This window comes from Corvus cornix, chromosome 7 (genome assembly GCF_000738735.6).
Source record: "Corvus cornix cornix isolate S_Up_H32 chromosome 7, ASM73873v5, whole genome shotgun sequence".
Lineage (NCBI taxonomy): Eukaryota > Metazoa > Chordata > Aves > Passeriformes > Corvidae > Corvus > Corvus cornix.
Window position 1 is genome coordinate 61,609 of NC_046337.1, and position 20,838 is coordinate 82,446.

At 40.6% G+C, this 20,838-nt stretch overlaps 1 protein-coding gene across 15 annotated transcripts in view; it reads left to right on the forward strand.

Moving 5' to 3' along the window:
• Positions 1 to 3,269: 3,269 nt before the first annotated feature.
• The window catches only part of BAZ2B (bromodomain adjacent to zinc finger domain 2B), a 121,911-nt gene continuing 104,342 nt past the window's right edge, over positions 3,270 to 20,838 (forward strand). For 14 of the 15 annotated variants that reach the window (XM_039555357.1, XM_039555364.1, XM_039555359.1 and 11 more), the window contains exon 1: positions 3,270 to 3,391. The gene's annotated coding sequence lies outside the window, so the exon portion shown is untranslated. Of the gene's footprint in view, positions 3,392 to 4,915; positions 5,073 to 20,838 lie in introns of all 15 variants that reach the window. The other variant, XM_039555358.1, reaches the window with a different exon arrangement.

Here is a 20,838-nt window from a genome sequence, read left to right on the forward strand (position 1 = left end):
AAGATCAGAGTTTGGAAATGCTGTGTGAGTTTTAACTTTAGTGTTGCCCCACAGACAGCTGGATTGCTACAAATGAAGGGCTGTAAACCTGTGCTGATAGCCTGTGAGTGGAGGTGCAGAACAGAGAAACCTTTTAAACTGGCTATGCCTTTGGAGAGATCATTACAGTGAACTCTACCTCTGTAGTCCCACAAGAATTTAGGATTTGACCTTCCAGACATTTATGTATGGTATGTGAATGGCCCTAGTAACATCAGTGTAATTGTTCAAATGTTAGGTTACACGTCTGTAAATACGGTGCTTACTTTATTCTGTTTTCTCCCAATTCAGCAGTTAAGACTATGAATGCATTGGTGCGTGCAGCTAGTTAAAAATATATATAATGATAGGGTCAAAAACATAGCAGAAAATACTAAGGGAACTACAAAACTCTGGCATGGTATATTTTTTAAAATGGTATTTATGCTGGAAGCCTGAAAAGAATGAGAAGGCTAACTGTATGTGTAATTAATTCATCATGAATAGGAAGCAAAAGAAAAAAGAATCCTGTTTTTGTAGTATATGTGCTGCAGTTTGAATTTGCATTTTTTAAAATTGAAAATTACGGCTTTCATATTGCCTGAGGGAGAACAGCCAAATTTGAAAGCTAGGGACCTTTCTGATGTAATAGTTAATCACTTTAAATGCATCAATAGGATCCACTAACAACAGCTTCTGTTGAATAAGCATATTAAAACAAAGGAATTGTAAATATGTTTTTAAAACCTTAGTAAGTTTTGCAGTAGTAAAACTGATTTGTTTGTGACTAGTGGAAAAACTGTAACTTTTAAAACATATTTTGGTGTAGACTATAAAATACTATATAGCTACCTAAAACTACATTAGTGACTGAAAGCCAAATTAATATTCAGTACAGTGAGAAAGATATTGTTCATATTTTGAGGACAAATATAACCCAGTGGTGTAAATTTGGATGGTTGACTGAACTTTGAGAAGAGAAATATGTGTTGGGACCTGTGGTTCTGTGCTCACATTGATTAAATTCTGTCCTGCTGAGCATTACAGAAAACAAAGATTACATAACATTGTCCAAACACACACACTTTTATTTGTCACAAGATACTATAGTTCCTCTTACTAACAACAAAAAAATATATTTAGAAAGGTTATTTAGAGAGGTTGTAATAATAATGCCTACTAGAATTTCTTTTAAAGCAATTATTACAAGCAGCAATATTAAGCATGCACCAAACAGCCAGTAAATTTTATAGTGAATTATCTAAATCCATTGTTTGTTTCCCCTTACAAAATTCTGTTATCTCATGAGTGACAGAGCTGTTGTATTGCAAAATGTGTGAGCTTTTGATGGATAACATTCTGAGCAAAGCAGCTGTTTATTGTATCTATACTCGTTCTTACCCCACACTCTTTTTTTAAGACCATTATTAGTAAATTTTGAGGTTAGAGAGGTACTGACCCAATCAAACATGTACAGAGCTCAGCCTCTGAGTTAATTAAATGTGGGTTAATAACATATTATAAGGAAATCATTGTCCTTATTACAGTTATTAGGTAGTTAGTCAAATTATAGCTTCAAAGGAATGCAGAGCATGGAGAATTTGGGACTAAATTATGCATTTGAACCTTAGGCCAGCTTTTACTGTTGAGGCAGTTTGCTGCTAAAAGAAATTGTGTGTCATTGAAATTAAATGCCTTTCTGGGGATGGAAGCTTCCATTTTTTAATGAAATTACTGAGTGTGGTGTAGTGAAATGATTAAAATCTGTATTCCGGGAATGTGGTGGACAAAAAAAAATCAATAAATGCTAGGAAACCTTTGCTGCTGGATGTGAATCCTTGGGATGAAATAGCCTGGTACAAAAATAATACTTAAAAACATATCAGCACATTAATGTATTTAGCATGAGTCTCACGAGACATCATCTTCACTAATTTTTAGCATAAATTTTACTGTGTAATGAGAAGCTTTCTTTTCTCATATCCGTATTAGGCAGTGTTTTTGCCCTTCCCCCAATGTTCCTGCATTGCAATCATTGTGCTTGCACTTATTATGTTACAAATGACCGAGGTAAGGCTGACATTCTCGTTGCATGCAAAAAGAGCTAGTCTGCCAGGCCTTTTTTTTTTTTTTCCCTAATGAAGCAGCTTTGTGAAATCTCCCCATGTGTTAATACTAATGAAGATCCTCCAGCACAATTAAAATCGCAGCCAGTGGCTGAAGAGGAATCAGAAAACAATGGCATCTTTCTACATGTGCATATTTCCTTATGCGTAGATCGACTTTATTTAGAAATATTGTTGATTTTTAAAATGCTTATATGTAGTATTTAACAAGGTTAACAAGCTGTACATATTCTTGAATTCTGCGAGTATGTTTTTACCAACTCATACTGAAATCACTTTAGATTTTCTTCGTTGCACTGTGGTGTGACTTCAGTGTTATGGTTTGTAGGGAGCAGTCCTTTGGCTTTTGCAGTGTACTTTAACCCTGCTTGAGTTTGAGACTATGCCAAAGAAAGAAGAAAAAAAAAAAAAAAAAGGAGGATACCATGTGTGTAGTGTGAAGGGTTGGTATAGGGAAGCACAGCTTTTCGTTTTCTACAAATAATCTCTATGGGTTGTTTCAGGAAAGGCGAGAACATTGGTATTTAAAAGATGTATTTTTTATTCTAATTCTTGTGTCAATAGCTGGTGAATGTTAATACTTCCCCTTGATTTTAATTTAATTCCGCCACCCTTGTTGCCTGCTTTACTTGAATTTATCTAGTACTTCAAGAACGTAAAAGTTGGCCGTTGCTTCTTTAAAATGTCTCCTCTTTTAGAAGTGGATGGCCTTTTTTTTTTTTCGTAGACGGCAGTTGTTTATACTACAGATTCTATTGTTGCTTTATTAATTTTTTTTTTAACCTGAACTTAATCTGTAGGTTCTTAAAGTGGGCACCTTTGCTTCTCCCTCGACCGATAAAGTCATCACTAAAAAATGACCCAGCGCCGACTGGAACTTTCTGTGGCTGTCTAAAGAACGTGGGCTGTTCAGAACTTTTCCTAAGCCGAGGGTGGACGTGAGGCGCGGGCACCGTTCCTGCATCGAAATCCACAATTCCGCCGCCAGCACTGTGGGGAGCGCCGGCGGTGACGTCACCGGGGGCGCGGGGTCCACGACCCCCTCCAGGGTCCCGCCGGCTGGGGGTGGCCGCCGTGCGCGCCGCCGCCCGCGCGCGCCCCCGCCCCCTCCGCGCGCTGCGCGCGGCTCCGGGGAGCGCCGGGAAGGGCCGGCCCGGCGCGCGCCGCCCGCACCGCTCCGCGGAGGGGAGAGAGCGGGAGAGTGAGAGCCGCGCACCCCGCGCACCGAGCGGCGGAGCTTCTCCCAGGTGAGTGGCTGGGGTGGGATGGCGTTCTGCCGCGCCGGAGCTCCCGAGCCCGGGTAGCGCCCGCCTCGCCGGCCGCGTCCCCGCCGGTGCGTATCGCCCCTTTGTTGTGTGGGCCGAGCGCGAGTCCCGCTGCGGGGCCCTGCCCGGACAGGGCTGCGGGCGGGAGGCAGAGTGGCTGCGTAGAGGTGAGTCCCGTGGAAGGGCCGGGGCCGGTGTGCCTGCAGACGGGACGGCCGTGTTCCGAGAGATTTTAAACTTTACTCATGGCCGCACGCCCCTGCCTTGGCCGGGCGGCGCCGGTCACGTCTCTGCCGACGGACGCCCGCAGCCTCCGGGGCGGCGCGGCGGCTGCTAGTGGCCACCGGGCGGCTCTTTTGTGTGGCGCTGTGTAAGCTCCGCTCCCGGCGGCCCTCCCGCCCGGTTCCCCTCTTGGCGGCGGGCGCTGCCCCGCTCCCCTCAGTCGGGGCTGTCAGGGCGGGCGCGCGAGGCGGGGCCGCGCGGAGCGGCTGCGGAGCAGCGGCCGGAGCAGGCGCAGCCCCTCCGCGGGCGGCCCCCGGCCCCGCGCAGCCCCCGCTCCCGTGCGCGGGTGAGTAGGCGCTCCCTCTCTCCCTCCTTCCCTTCCGCGCGGTGCGGGGCGCGGCGCGGGCCGGGAGCGGGCGCCGCTCCGCACACCCGGCTCGCTGCGGGTCCCTCTGTCCGCGGCTTTATGCGTGTCCCGTCCTTGTAAAGAGAAACAAGCAGCTGCAGCGCTGGGCCGAGTTGTTGAAATTTATCCCTTTGTGTATATTACAATATCCTCCATTTTTCTGCCCTCCAAACAACAAGCCTTTCGCCATCTTGGGCAAATTTTTATTCCAAAGTCTGACCGTCTCTTCTAGGAGGGAATGAGTAGAAAACCTGAAAGCGCTTCTGGATGAGCATCAAAGTTTAGGAGATGTTACAGGGACAGATAGTGACGTCATGTAAAGTTTAAGGGGATTTTTCTCCAAGACTCTGTGCTTTCCCGTAGAATTCCTGGTCTAACGTGTTGTAAACCGCACTTTAAAAGAGAGGTTCCTAGTTGAGCGTGCACGTACAGGGGACATTGTGAATATGCTTCTTTATTGGTGTCTGGTTTCATAACAGGAAAACAATCGTGCTTTTGGGTTATTCCTCCCCCCCCTCCTTTTTTTTTTTTCTGCCCTGGCCTTAGTATTCAATATGTAATGCTTAACTGTTCGCTTATTTAAAAAAACGTTCTGAAGTTACTATGTTAAATAACAAATTATCTGGAGATCGGCATTGTTTTTGTTTATGGCAAGTAGTAATCTGATGTGAAGTTTACATGAAACACTGGGTACAGGATCTTCCCTGAGAAATAAATAGTTTCTTTTTGGCATGAGGAACATGGCAATACAGACCTCCATTTTTAAATGACAAACTTGGAGGTATGTTTGGAAGCAACAAACTTATTAAGCTGCATTATTAAAAGCTCCTTCTGGAAAGTACCTATAAATATTGCATGTCGTTTGGGTTATGTTCCAGGTGCTGTATAATGTGTGTGGCTAAACGTAGTAACTATACTAAACTCATTGAAAGAACCAACCCCACAACAACTCCTTACCCAAAACCCAACAACAAATCGCTTTTCCTCTGACTACAAGTTTTGTATCAGCTGTTGTGAAAGGGAGAACAATAAAAGGTACTGTTCTGTTAATTTGGTTCTCAATTGATTTTTTTTTTTTTAGTCTCATGAAAGTTTTTCTGGTTGCATAACTTAGTGAAACATGGTGTACTTGATAAGGAGTACTTGTAGGTAGAGTTCTGTTTTTCCATTCTTCTTTCTATGCTTGTTTGACTTGCTGCATATTTAAAGTTGCACTATGGAAAACATGAAACTACTTGTATTTAATTTGCATTTTCTTTGTCTCCAGGATTGGGAAAAATATTGACAACAGTTAACATAGAAACTAATAGGAATAGCTGTTTGTGCATGACGACTTTCTTTCTATCCAAGTCAGTATTGAATGCTGTACTTAAAGCAGCCTTAAGGTTATGTTAGAACAAAAGTCAGATGCTTACTTTATTTTTCTTTCCTAAACGCATCAGAAAATGTGGTTGGATTTGCTATTTGCTATCTGTGTGAATGCTGAGTAAATGAAAACATTTAAATAGTTGAAAGCACATACAACAGGTGATTCTAAATTATAAATGCAGTGAAGGTGTAGAAGATTGGGTAGGTTATAAATGGTGAGCAACAGAGGATAAGTAGTTTCCAAAAATGGCGGTATATATAGCTTTGACATCTCAAACTACATATGTATTTTTGTCAAAGTGCTGTGAAATCAATAAACTTCATAATGTTAAGAAAATGGTAGCCAAGGTAATTTTTGTAAAGTGTATGTAGAGAAGGCACTAGGAATTGTTCAGGAATCTTCAGTATTCAAGAAATTCTATGTTCACTTCAAGCAGGTGATGCTTGTGTAATCATAGATCGTACCAATTCCTGTAAGCAAGGGTAGTATTCAAATCAGGTTATGATGAAGTTGTTGATAAACAGAACTCTTTGGAGGGTAAAAAGTATTTCTTCAGAGGTTCAGGTATTGTTTCCTTTTCATTCCTGATCCAAAGTCTGTTCTGGATGGCACAGTATAAGGTTTTGTGACTATTATGTGTTGAAAATAAACTGGAATTGTGATACCTTGTTCTAGTTCCACCCAGGACAGGGTTAATTTTTGCAGTAGCCAGGAGGGGCATGGCCAGGACCCAGTAGTTCTGGCCACCTTGCCCCTGTCCGTTGGGGGTGGGAAAGGCAGGCAAGGCACTCTTCTTTTTGAGGAGAGAAGGGCTCTCTTCCAAGTGAACCTAGGGTATTGTTGTTTCCGTGTGAATCTTTGGACTCTTTTTTGTACTCTCTGTCATTGGTATTGTTGCTATTACTATTCATGTTCTTATCTCATTGCTGTTTCCGGTAAATGCTCCCTGTCTCAGCCCGTGACCTTTACCTTTTGTGCCTCCAATTCTCCTCTCCATCCTGAAGAAGGGGTGGGAGTGAATGATCAGCACATGGTTTCAGTGGGAGCACTGAACTGGGGAATATCATCCCTAAACCATGACATACTGGTATTTCTCATACAAATTATTTTCTTAAACTAAATTCCAATGTGCTTGGTTCCTTACAGGTTTGTGTTCCCACAAAAAGGTTATTGTTTTTAAGATTATTGTAGGTGGTCAATACCATTATAAAATTTTTTGAGTAGTGTGAGAGGAATGGTAACTAAATACATACTTCATACCTTTTGGTGAAAAATACTTGATTTTCTTGAACGTGTAATAAAATGTTTTGCATTTTCAAAAGATAAACTACCAATATCTTTATATCATGGAGGGAAAAAGCACTGCTTGATGACTTCTGTATGTTTCTTTAACCTTTATATTGACCTTATGTTAAGAAGAAAGTTCTACAAGACTGACTTTTTTTTGTCTTTTTTGAGAGACACTTAAAATGCAAATAAGAAGGTAATAGAAGCCTTTCCTTATAGGTCCTGTTGCCCTTTTTCATGTTTTCTTTGTTTGCATGTTTATTGTAGAATTGCAGTGTAAAGGAGCAGATGTTTTGCAAAACATCCTGATGTGTTGCTTTTTCTTATGGGAGTGCATAACTGTTCCTTCTGATGCATCGATTTGACAGCCGGTTGATTTCATGAAACTGCTAAGAAGCCGTTAGTGGTGTCATTGAATTCAAGTAGAACAGTCCCTCCCAGCTTGAACTGCAATTGTTAAGGTCTTTGTTGCTACTTTTCTATTCTTGCGCAAGACTTGGAATATCAGAGTTGCAAATAAAAAGAAGCTTGTGCACCCGGTCTCACATCCCAGAATGAGAGAAAGGAATACCTAACTGCTGTTAGTTCTATAATTTTCTTATAATGGCGTATTTGGGAGTAGGAGATCTTGACTGTTGGGAGGTACAACCAGCAATGCAGTTTCCTACACCCTTCCTCCCCTCTCTCCCTCCGGTACATTAAGAGTTTCACTGTATGAACACTCTGTGTTCACATCCCTTCACTGTGATCTGTCTCCCAGACTCTAATGTATAGGTATCTTTAAATAAAACTAAGTAGTGTAACTAATGGTGGATTTTTTTTTTTTTTAAATAAACAGACTATTCTAATAGAGTACATAAGAGTGGTACTTAGTGTTCTCATCACTTAGATAATTTGGTCCAAGGAAGATTCCCACAGTCTACTGGTTTTCTCCCAAGTGTGGCTCAACCTTTGAGTTAATTTAGTTTTACTACAATATATTCAGTAAATTGTGTCATACCAGATTATAGACTGGTTTGTGATTGTTAATTGCCACCACAAGAAACACTGAAACAGTTGTCGAGGTTAGCAGTGATTTTTGTGATTCTTTGATAGTTTACAACATTCGGAATGTAGACAAAATGTAGTAAGTATATGTTGGTCAATGTATTTTATAGAAACAAGAAGTTTGTATTGAAGAACATTATGCAGTATTTGGAATTTAGGTACAGGTGATCTTCCCCACTGCATCACAGAAGGAAATGAAACATCCTTTTTTAACTGACATCTATGCTTCAAAAATTTTTTTTGTTATACTACTGCATTTTTACTTTAAAACCATTTTTATTGTAAATAGCAACAAACAAATCAACAAGAAACCACCAAAAGATTTGTGTTAGGAAAATAGTAGGTTCACATTAATTTTTTAGTTTGTCTTTCTTAGGACTTTATGTAAAGGCGAGACAGTATTAGTTTCACTGTTACAGAGATAAGGACTCCGAAAGGGTTTTGACTTTTACCGACATCACAAGTAGTTGCTGGTAGAGGATGAAAAAAGAGCTGTCTTCACTGACTTTAATCTGTAGTGTGCTGTGTAGTTGTTTCCTTGAAAACGGAAATGTGTGGTTTGTTATTCCGCAGAGTAATTGCTATGGGTAGGTAGGGTAGGTAAGCAGAGTGCACGTAGTCATTAAACAAAACTGGGACCATGTATTCATTCAGCCTCTTCAGAAGGGCCAGGCAAGATGCAGTATTTTGCCATTATTTTATTTCTTAATCGTACAATTTTAAGTGGAAAAAAGGTATGTAGAACATATAATACAGTTAGCACACAGTTTCACCTATTAGCTGTGTTAAGTTCTTATCCAAGTTCTTTAGTGTTTAAGCTCTTTACTGTCCTAAATTTACCATTATGTAGTGCCATGGTCTTGAGCCATTCCTTAAATAGAAAAAAACAAATATACTTTATTAAAGTCCAAGACAGAACTTCCTTTGAGATTTAAATGGAAATAAGTAATAAAAATAAAAGTAGTAATTTTATGGTATCAATTAGATTTTTATTTCTTTTTTGGGGGAGGAGAAACTGTGATTTATTTTATTGCGATACTAGCATTTCATGAGACACTAGGTGAAAGAAACACTCTTGGAGCGAGGAAGTCTTAATGCTTGTTTCAATTTCTTTTAATGTAGCAACAAGGAACAAAGGATACAAGGGTTTTCCCGGCTTAGTTTAACAGAATTAATTTATGAACTTGACTGAATTCCTAATACCAGTTCCTTCTCTTATGTGAATATCTTTCAGATCACTGGAAAAAAGACTGATATATCAAAACAAGTATGCATTTTGAAACCTTGCTTAGTGACAGATGATCTTTCAAACTTAGTCTCTGAAAGTATGGCCTTAAGAAAAGGTGTGCTAGGCTTTTCAGTGTCTGTATGATGCATGTTGCCTTTAATGTGAATTCTCTCCCTTTACCTTGCTACTCACACCCTTTAGGGCCTCCTGAGTGTCTTGTTTTCTGTATGTAAAGGATGTAAGACCCCTTTCACTTGATGTAGGTCAGGCATTGTAAAGAGCTGAATGGGTTAAGCCTTGGTAGTTTGCAAAAGGAGATTGCATAGATTTTTCTAGCTGCTGAAGGAGGAATCACTCAAAACCTTAAAATTCAAACTACTAAAAATGTGTAGAAAAACTACCTGAAAAATTATTCTACCTGATGGACTCTTTACATTAGTAATGGTCCCACTGAAATCAGTGGGACTGCTAAGTTTAAGTATTTGTCACGGGTAATGTTTGCAGTATAAAGCCCTGGGAAAGAAGGTAAACTTAAAAATAATACAGTGACCATCAGAAAATGCTGTTGACTTTTTGGAGCTTCACACAGAACTTAGTTCTGCTCTGGAATTGTTGGAAAGAATAATGACTTTTCATTTTTTAAATAATGGTGAACCCTACCAGTGTATTCTTATTCCTGTAAATTACAAGAAGTATAGGGTAGATTTTCTTTAGAGTATTTAATACAGTGATTTAAAAGCAGAAAATAATCTGCCTAGCTGTTCTTGAGCTTGAACCTCAGTCCTAAGTCTGTTGGATGAGAAGCTAAAACCTTGAAATCTTCTAGAGAGTATTTTTTCTTCACTGAGTACATAGATAATGTTTTTGGATTGTGACCCTATTTATTAATTGATTTGTGTTAATGAATTAATGTTTTTCGAATGCTGAAAGTTTCTTTAATAAGCAATTCAGTGCATTTACCAGGTACCTATTTTAGAAGAGTGGTGTGTAGTATCCAAGTATAATTAGCAAAATAATCCCAGAACACCCTCCTCAGCCCACAGTCTTTCTACAGCAGGAAGCCAGTTGGACAAAAATTATTGCTGTGGTCTGTCAGTGCACAGGGACATAATGGTGTGGATTTTGCCCTGTTTTTTGTTCTTGCACTTTTCCACGAGCATGCACTCATTAATCAAAGACACTGTACTGCTGAGGGCAGAGAGGTTCATCAAACTGGCAGCTAGTTTGGTGTAAAGAACAGCGTGCTGAAGCTCTTAACGTGCTAGGACATAAATAAATCGTAGGTCTTTGTATGCAAACCCTGGAGGTTAATACTGTATAATTCAGTGTCCTGTCTTTGTTTTTATGATTGATGTTTTTAAATGTTTGAAGCTTGATGCGAGTCTTCAAGCAGGTCAGAGCGGACTGGCTGATTGGCTGAAGCAAAAGCCTGGCAAAAGGGCTTTTGCGTGTATGCTTTTGGCTTGGAGATCATTGTTGTATTGCCTGAGCTGTTGTAGGAGAGTTCTAAAGACTGACAACCCTTTCTGTGCTAATGGACTTAGTGATGAAATGCCCATAGTTTGGTCCTATTTGTTCCAAAGTTATTGCTGTTTGTATCCTTAACGGAACTAACATGTGGAACAAGCAAAATAAACTGCTAGGATTTCCCTGTAAAAAAGGTGCTGTGATTTGGCTTTAACATGCATTGGCTGCATATTCATAATTTAAGAACAGCTGGTTACAGCAAGTGTGTAGTCATTTGCAAGCTATTATAAACCATTCTACTCACACATGGAGACTTGAGCTCGTGCTTGAGCTCTTTTTTTATTGATCTACCTGCATTTGAAATCTGGTCGCTGCAGCCACAGAGGCCCTTCATTTTAGCTGTGCTTGCATCATAGAACAACCTCAGTATTAAATACTTATTTTTAACTAAATGCTGAATAAAATGTTAAACTCTGAGCTTCTAAGAAACACGGTGTAAGGGTGAGCAGTGACATACATCTGAAATACGAAATCTTGTTATGTAAAGACTAAAAAAGCGACATCAGCCAAGCTTTGTAGTCCTTTTGTAACATTTGTTGTTCTGAAGAAGAAATCCTTGTTAGATTTACCCGGTGTTGCCTTGCTAACATTGCAGTTGCTGAAGTTTGTGCTTTTCATCCATTGTATATTCAATGCTTTTGGAGGGACACCAAGGAGTATAAAATGTGATTGTATTACACAAAATGAAGGTGTAGTAAAACAGAAGTGAGTAGCCTTGTTGAGTAGCCCATGGAGGAAAATAATGGATGTATTAGGAATGACTGTACTCTTACAAAGGTATGTGTTTCTATCATTATAATGTGAACAGTACATACTTAGAAATGTTAGTTATTAACATAGATAAGCTGTGATGTAAGGTTGATCTGCCCCCCTTCAGTTTTGCTGTTCAGTTAGAACTCAAGCTTAAATAGAAAAGTTTGATAACTTTTCTGTATTTTTGTTTGCCCTAGTGACTGGAACTTTTATAAGGAGTAATGTATTTTTCACTACAAAAGTCAGTTTTCCTAACATCCTTAGTTCTTGCGGGAATTAAAGGGAGCCCAAAATTTCTGCCCTCCATACATCTTTTGATCCAGTATGTTGTAAGTTACTAACTTGTAACCTGGCATGTAAATAGAAAGTATTGCTGAGGAAAGTTGTAAATAAATTCTTACTTCATGTGTATGGATCCAGGAGAATGGGAAGCCGTAAGGGGGTTTTCTTACTATGTTAGCGAGATAGAAATATCAAACATACATGCCTGAAAGAGTCTAGTTTTTCAAGATGTATCAGTTGATTTAATAGAAGATGTTATCACTCTTTACAGCTCTGGTCTTGTCTGAGTAGTTATAGCAATTGAAAAAAGGATAAACTGTGAGAAACACAAACTAGTATTTTTCCATTGCGTCTCTGATAATTTTTTTTCCTTAGAGTTACCCATGCACCTCACTGCTTCTTTTCAATATTGAAGAAAGAGCTAGATCAGAGAGAACCATTGAGACTACAGATGTGTGGTTTAGGAGAAAAGTGAGGTGGAAGAGTGCTCAGTAGGTCCCTGGGAGACCCAACCTCTACAACAGTTGTAGTGCCAGAAACAATTTCTTTATAGCACGATTGTAGAAGCTTTCGAAGCAGCAAGGAGAATTCCTGTTTGGGTTGTTTTAGTTAGGAAGTCTAATATTAGAAACAATAGACACTCCCATTTTGGCTCTTTCAGTGAAACTACCTTAGACAGGAGTCTAAAGAAGTAAATTGTTAAGGGTCTGGAGGGGAAGTCGTGTGAAGAATGGCTGAGGTCACTTGGTTTGTTCTGGCTGGAGAGAAGTAGACTGAGGGGAGACCTCATTGGGGTCTACAGCTTCCTCATGTAGGGAAGCGAAGGGGCAGCTCTGTTTTCTGCTCTCTGTGATCAGGGACAGGACCCGAGGGAATGGCTGGAGCTGTGTCAGGGGTGCGTTTAGGTGAGTATCAGGAAAAGGTTCTTCCCCCAGAGGGCGGTGGGGCACTGGACAGGCTCCCCAGGGAATGGTCATGGCCCCAAGGCTGCCAGAGCTCCAGGACTGTTTGGACAATGGTGGGATTGTTGGGGTATCCTGGGCAGGGCCAGGGGTTGAATTCCATGATCCTTGTGGGTCTCTTTCAGTGCAGGATATTCTGATTTTAGGTGATTACACATCCACCCTCCTCTTAGTAATCACTGACACATGGTTAACAGCAGACAGTGATTGAATTTTTTTCACTGCATTGTCGAAAGAGACCATGTTAAAAAGCTACTGTCCCAAAGAAAGTGTGAGAAATGGGAAGAAAGTTGAGATCCCAAGTCTTGACTAAAGGCAGTGAAATACTGTGGATTACTGAAAAAAATCACAGCAATACATTCCAACAATTACTATCTTTCTGACCGCTTAGTAGAGAGTGCACTTGGATTTAGTCATACCTTAAGTGTAGTGGAGAGGGATTTGGAGGACAGGATTTTAGAATGGGTGTATATTTGAACACAAAACAGGTATGCCCCATTTTGATGACATACTGGAGTCCTTCTGTTTGGTGTTTTTCATGTCTTTTTTGTTTGTTTTAACTTGCCAACGACTTGCCAAATAAAAAATATATTGAAGAGTTTGTACAGTTTGCATGTAAGAGTGTTCGGAGGAGTAAATTTCAGAAAAGAGAAAAAATGCATATGGAAAGAATATATTACTAAAATGACAACAAACTTAGTAAGGGTCCTTTATTGTTTGGCATTTAACTGCGATATTAGCACTATATTTTTCTGCAGTTCTCTTCTTTTCTAGAAGTGCTTTTCAGGCCTGATTTTCCCCCTTTAAGGCTTAAGAGGTATAGCAAGTTGTCTTCATGGAACTAAATGTATTTTTGAACAAGAGTGGGATGTATTGATTCCATAGTTGAGCCTTATCCAGAGGGTTAGTTTTGAACTAGTTTTTTTATGATTTGCAAAAAGAAGTGTGTTCATTGTACAAGGAAACAGTCAAAGTGCATGCGGGGAAGGAGCTCGCTCTCACTTTAGGTTAAAACTAATGTTAAGTGCACCAGTAAGTGCAGTCAGTTGTAAAATGCCCTTTTTCACCTGGTGTTAGGAACTGAAAGGAACAGATTATGCTAGGTCATTTTCCTTTTTTTTTTTTGTATGTGAGAAAGATACAGAGCAGCTTGAAACACTTGGCCTGTTTTTTGGGAGATCTTTTTCTATGTCAACCTGTTTCTGATTATCACTGAGGTAAATTTATAGTCTTTTGACTCTTGCAGATGCCAGTAAATTTTCGGTGTTAGCAGTTAAGGTGTTATAGATATACAGCATATTGCAAAGTTTATTGTGTTGATGTAAGTGGTTTATACAGAGCAGTGTTTAAATGTAGCCTGCACTCTTTTTGTGGTCATGGAAATGAATTGCGTGTTCTGAGACATCCGTAAATAGTGTAAAGACTTTATGTTATAACAGGCATGTAGCAGGGACAGTCACTTTTTAAAGATTTCTCGGCATCTAAATGCTTAATTTTTGTAATTGTGGTCATTTTTGTATCTTGCAATGTGTTTAAAATAAATAGACAAGCAATCATCTTAAGGAATAATTTGTATTATGTGTTCTAGGGGACATTTGAAATGCAGATTAGTGGGATCTCTTGGTAAAGCTGAGTTACTTTTTTTGCTTCATACATTGACCTCAACAGAACTGGCCTGCATTCTATTAATTTTGAGAAAATTTGGACTGAGGGAAGGGTTCATTCTTCAATATTTGTTGTCTCTGTTGCTTCCAGCAGCATAGACAATAATATAGACGGTTTGAGTGCTAGGAGATAGGTAGGTGACGTGTATAATTCTTCATGTTAATTACATTCTATTTAACGTAAACACAGAATCGTATTCTTTACTTAGCAGTCCATTACAAATGTTGATTTCAAAATATATAAATTTAGCGATTTATAAATCAATATATAATTTGCAGTTTTCTGTAAAAGTTAGCTTTCATTTTAATGAGCTATTTGAGTGTCAGATTTTCAGTCTGATTCCTTATAATAGTAATTTTAGATTTTTTAGAAAAATGTCATATGCTACCTTGTGGGAGAGACCCATGACAGAGAAGGCAATCCAGAAACAGTAAATCGGAATTGTTGGCCAAAAATAGCGCTGCAAGTTGTAATACGTTAAGTGAAAACTGCTGGTTGTGGAACGCAGTGACAAACACTTAAATACTCTTTTTTTTTTTTTTTAAGAGATATTTTGGAATAATGTTTTAGGTATGTAGTATCTGGTTCTTGGAAGGAAAAGTTGCATTTTTTATGTTAGGATTTAGCCTACAGAAAATGTACAGTGACCCCATTTTAAGTGTAGCATTAGACAGATTGGTAGATAGGCTGATGAGAACTAACAGAAGTACAGGAAGAGTTTAGAGAAGTTACCTGAGTTACTTACGTTGCTTACAATCTCAGAATGTCAAGGGTAGAAACAAAGATTCATGTACTGGTTTGGGATATACAGTGATCCAATACTGTGTTGAAAGGTTTCTCTGGCTTGGTGAGAAGTGATAGTTGCTGGTATGACTAATTGTCACTCTTTTTTCATTCGTATTTTTTAATTCTAAAGTCTGTGATGGTTTACTTGGAGAAAAAAGAAGGATGATGAGTACATGACTGGGTACTTGGGAGCTGTTTGCCTGGCTTACTAGCCATAGAAAGACATTGACAGCATCGGTTAATGCACATTCGGCATGTCAAAACTATTCAAACCTAAACTGTTGCCCTGAAAAAGGATATAATTGGCCTTTCATTTTGGTGTCTTCAATTCTTAAAAAGGCAGTTGCTTCCTTTGCCACTGGTGTGGTGATAGGGTCTATGTAGCCCCAAGCTCACTGTTGCCTATCCTGTTGCAATATATAATGAGTGAAGATACTACTTGTTTATTGAACATCCTTGTTAGTATTTACAGAAAGAAAAAATGCAAAACTGATTCTAAAATATTGCATTATATAGGCAAAAGGGCAGCAGATGTACTTCATGTATGTACCCAATTTTGTAAGAAAATGTCACTTTCAGGATGAATTCAGCAGATAGTTTATAGATTTTTGTTTTCTGAAATTCAGACTTATTTATTAAGTTTTATTCTGAAAAAACAGCAGCCGCATGCAGACTAAGAGTAAGTTAAGACCTCACAATAGCTAAACCCTTTCAGACGATGTTTACAAACAATGTGCTTCAAATTCTTGAGTCCCATATTGATTTCTGCTCCTGGGTAGCTTGTCTTTATAATGAGTGATGTCAGATTTTTGATGGCTTGGTTATGTTGCAGGATTTTTTTTTTTTAATAGGATATGATTTGAGAGGATCTTGTAGAGTACAGGCTGAGTTTATCTGATAAAAGCTGATCTGATTTTACCATGGTGAAAAACCACAAAGTCAAACTGAATTGGAAGAGTCTTATTGTTTGCTCCGGAAAGAGTGGCTGAGGGAACTGGGGATGTTTAGCCTGGGGAAAAAGAGGCTTGGGGGGGACCTCATTGCTGTCTACAATCACCTGAAAGGTGGGTGCAGTGAGATGTGTGTCAGTCTCTTCTGCCACGTCTCTAGTGAAAGAACAAGAGGAAATGGTCTTCAGTTCATAGAATCATGGAATATGCTGAGTTGGAAGGGACCCACAAGGATCATGGAATTCAACCCCTGGCCCTGCCCAGGATACCCCAACAATTCCACCCTGTCCCTGAGAGCATTGTCCAAACAGTCTGGAGCTCTGGCAGCCCTGGGCCCGTGACCGTTCCCTGGGGAGCCTGTCCAGTGCCCCACCGCCCTCTGGGGGAAGAACCTTTTCCTGATATTCACCTAAACGCACCCCTGACACAGCTCCAGCCATTCCCTCCGGTCTTGTCGCTGGTCACAAGGCATGGGTTACCTGCCCCCCGGCTTCCCCTCTGGAGGATGTTCAAGACTGCAGTGAGGTTTCCCTTCAGTCTCCTCTTCTCTAGGCTGAAGAAACCAAGAGTTGCACCGGGGAGTTACAGAGTAGTTACTAGAAAAAAAACCCTTTTCACTGAAAGAGTGGTCAGGCACTGGAAGAAGTTGCCCAGGGAAGTGGTGGAGTCACCATCTCTGGAAGTGTTTAAGAGACGTCTGGCTGTGGCACTTGGGGATATGGTTTAGGGGTGGTTATGGTGGTCATGGGTTGATGGTTGGACTGCCAGCCTTGATTCTGTAAATTGGAATAATGCACATGGAGCAGAGGGAAGCAGGGAGTATAACATGAACTAAATAGTGATAGGTTGTAGATTAATTACATGTTATCAGGTAGAGATACTGGAGTCATAACACATACTTCTGTCAAAAACATCAGTTTGACATCTTACTGGGAGGAGAAAACAAAGGACAAACCAGAAAACATCTGGAACGGTGTATTAATTCAGGTCACCCTGTCAAGTAGAATAAAAAGCAAATAAAAATGAAAGGGGTCATCAGTTTTGGAACACTTTCCATATGAGATGAGAGTACATAGAAGTCTTCAGCTAGAAAGTCATGCCTGAAGTAGTAAAGTAAATAGAAAACATTTTTGGGTCATGTAGTAGTAGAACTAAAATAACCCAGTGAAACAAAACCCAGTGATGCTGCGTTAGGTTGTGGAATCATCCTTGGCTGCCATGGAGAGAAAATTACACTTAGAGTGATGAGTGGAAGATGTGTTTATCACGTGCTGCTGAACGTGGTGATTGAGTTGCAGTGTTAGGTTTGTTAAATCTTCCTATTTCTGATTTTGGAAGAAGAGTATATACCTTTATTCTTTCTTGAAATGTTTATTACTTGTGTAGATGGACCTTTGTTCTGAATAAGTTCCTGTTAATTATGGTTTTGTTAATTTGAGTTTTGTTAATATTTGATGTTTTGTGTCTTTGGTAATTTGTGTGGATGGAATAATAACGGATGCAAAAATAATTTTTTTTTTTGGGTAAGATTTCAACGAATACAGTGGTTTCTTTGTGATTTTTATGCAGGATTGGAAAGTAATCATCTTTGTTATGTGTTCGTTTTTCCAGTCTTCACTGATTATCCTGTCCTTTGTTCTTAGTTCCTTAGTGGACTCTTTTTGCACTGAGTTTGTTAATGTGCATTACTCTATTAACATAATGTAATAGAGAATAGTTCTATGTACTCTAACTTCAACCCTAGGGATTTTTCCCATATCGCTTTCTTTCCCTGTTTCTGTGTGGGAATTTTAGTCTTCAGGTATGTAACATGGGATATTCGTAAATTCAGTCATTATAGGTGTTATTGACATTATATTAAATGGAAGTTAAAATGACCTTTCCTAAAGACTTTGCTCAATATTGCAAGTAAGTTGCAGTTAAATTTGGGTTAATGTGTTTCGTTGGAATAGTCAATAAAAAAGTTGAAACTACATCTGTCCTGTGGGGTTTATAGTGGTACTCCGAGGCATAGAGTTCACATTTGGTTTACTTGTAACATATATGTAAAAGAAGGGTAAAAAGGGCATCCTGCTACATACAGTTCTTGGACTGTTTTCCTCAGGATCACCTGTGAAAAGAGAAGATTAGGACCATATCATAAACTAGTGTAAATACGTTTCTCTTTTTGTTGGTTTGGTCTTTTTTTGAGTGCAACAGGTAACTGATCAGTGCTGTCAATGTGAACAGCATAGTACTAATAAGCAGAGCATCAGCTCTCTGAAATACAGCTTTTAAATTAAGAACATCTTGAAATTATACTTGTTATAGTATTGCCCCTAATAGCAAACAACATTACTTTTAAACATAGAAGCCTGACTGTATTAATTGTCACAAACAGGTGTAACTATTAGGTTGGCCATTCTCCACATGGATATATTGTGTTTGATTTTCATTACAAGAATTAGAGAAATAGTAGTACTAAGAATTTGAAAAACTGTATGTGATAGATGGGTAGCTACTTCTAAAGTACCAAAATACATTTCATTCTAGTGCAGCAAAGCTTTTAGTTATGGTGGTTTTTTTAATGCTTTTTTAAAGACTGGTTGGTGGCTTTAGTATCACGGTGATATTTTAAAGGATTCTGTGAGGCTGAATTAAAGAAGTCTGCTCATGAGTTTATCTGTAATTCATATGTATTGTGAAAATTAAGGCCTCCAGTTGGTCAGATATGCTTATTTTCTGAGTGGAATTCATGCAGTTGAAACAAAACTGATCTAATGCAGAAGACTATGAAGTCGAAGTGGCCTGATCCAGTGTGCTCATTAAGACTACTGCACTGGGTTAACATCAGTTGTGAATCTTGGTTCAACAAGAAGGTATGCATTTATTCCCAAAGTCTGTGTCAGTAGCAGAGATAAACAAGGGAAGGTGCTCCCCTGGACTTACTATTTGCAAGCAGAGAAGGACTTGTGGGTGATGTGATAGAGGCTGGCTTGGGCATAGCAATCACGAGAAGAGTTTTTGATTTTTGGAGAAATAAGGAGGTGGGTCAGCAGAATGGCTGCCCTGGTCTGCTGGAGGGCAGACTGGACTGTTTAGGAGACTGGATGACAGAGTCAGTCTCCAACACACAGGAACAGAAGCAGGCTGTTCACGTGTGCCCAAAGATGAGCTGGCAGGGAAGAGCAGTGGTCTGGCTGAGCTGAGAGCTTTGGCTGGAGTTCAAGGGAAAAAGGAAAGTCCCATGACCTTTTTGAAGAAGGAGCAGGCAACTCAGGAGGACTTGAGAATGTTATGAGGTTATGCAGGGAGAAAATTAGGGCCACAACCCAGCTAGAACTTAATCCAGCTAGTGCCATAAAAGACAATAAATACATTAGCAACAAAAGGAGGGCCAGGGAGAATGTCCAACTTTTATTGGATGGGGGGTAGGAGGGGGGAAGAAACATAGTGACAAAGGATGAGGAAGAGTCTCAGTTACTTAGTGACTTCTTTGCATAGGCTGTTAATAGTAAGATCCGTTGTTCTCGGCATACCTGAGGTGGAAGACACAGGCAGGGAACAGAATGAAATCCCCATAGTCCAGGAAAAATGGTCAGCAACCTGCTATGCCACTTAAAGATGCACAAGTCTATGGGTTTTGGATTCAACCGAAGGCACTGAGGGAGCTGGCAGAAGTGCTCATTGAGCCCCTTTCATCATTTAACAGCACTTCTGACTAACTAGGGAGGGTTACGGTTAGGGTGGACTGAAAGGTTGCAAATGTTCTGCTATCTTGTGAACAGCCAGAAGGAAGATTTGGGAAACTACAGGCCTGTCAATCTGACTTTGATGCCAAGGTAGGTCATAGAGCAGATCATCTTGAGTGCGGTCACACGGCACATACAGGACAGCCAGGGGATGGGGCATAGCCAGAATGGGTTTAGGAAGAGCAGGTCCTGCTTGAGCAACCTGATCTCCTGCTATGGCAAGGTGAACCCACTCAGCAGATGAGGGGAAGGCTGTGGATGTGTCTGCCTGGAGTCCAGCAGAGCCTTTGATACTGTCTCCCACACCATTCTCCCGGAGCAAGAGGCAGCCCATGGCTTGGACAGGTGCACTCTTTGCTGGGTTCAGAACTGGCTGCGTGGCCAGGCCCAGAGGGTGTGGTGATGAATGGAATTCCTTCCAGCTAGGGTTGGCCACCAGTGGTGTCCCCAGGGCTCAGTATTGGGGCCAGTCCTGTTCAATATCTTTATCAGTGATTGGGATGAGGGGATTGAGTGCACCCTCAGTAAATTTGTGGATGACACCAAGTTGGGCGGGATTGTTGATCTGCTTGCGGGTAGGAAGGTTAGGAAGGCTGTGCAGAGGGCTCTGGACAGGCTGGATTGATGGGCCAAGGACAAGTAAATGAGGTTCAATAATGGGAAGTGCTGGGTCCTGCATTTGGATGACAACAACTCCCTGCAGTGCTCCAGGCTGGGGACAGAGCGGCTGGAAAGATGGAAAAGGCCATGGGGGTGCTGGTGAAAGTGGCTGTACGTGAGCCTGGGTGTGCCCAGGTGGGCAAGAGGGCCAAGGGCACCTGGCTTGTATCAGCCCTAGTGTGGCAGCAGGACCAGGGCAATGACATGTAGCTGGCACTGCTGAGGCAACTGGGGTGCTGTGCCCAGTTCTGGGTCCATCAGGAAGAGGAGGACGGACACTGAGGGGCTGGAGCAAGTCCAGAGACTGGAACAGAGCTGGAGAAGGGGCTGGAGCAGCAGGAGCAGCTGAGGGAGGGCTCAGCCTGGAGAAAAGGAGGTTCCTGGGGACCTTCTCCCTGTCTCCAACTCCCTGATGGGAGGGTGGAGCCCTGTGGGGGGTCAGGCTCTGCTCCCAGGGAGCCAGAGGAAGTGGCCTCAAGCTGTGCCAGGGCAGGTTTAGATTGGATGTTAGGGAAAATTCCTTACCTGAGGAGAAATTTCCTACCTGTCAAGCC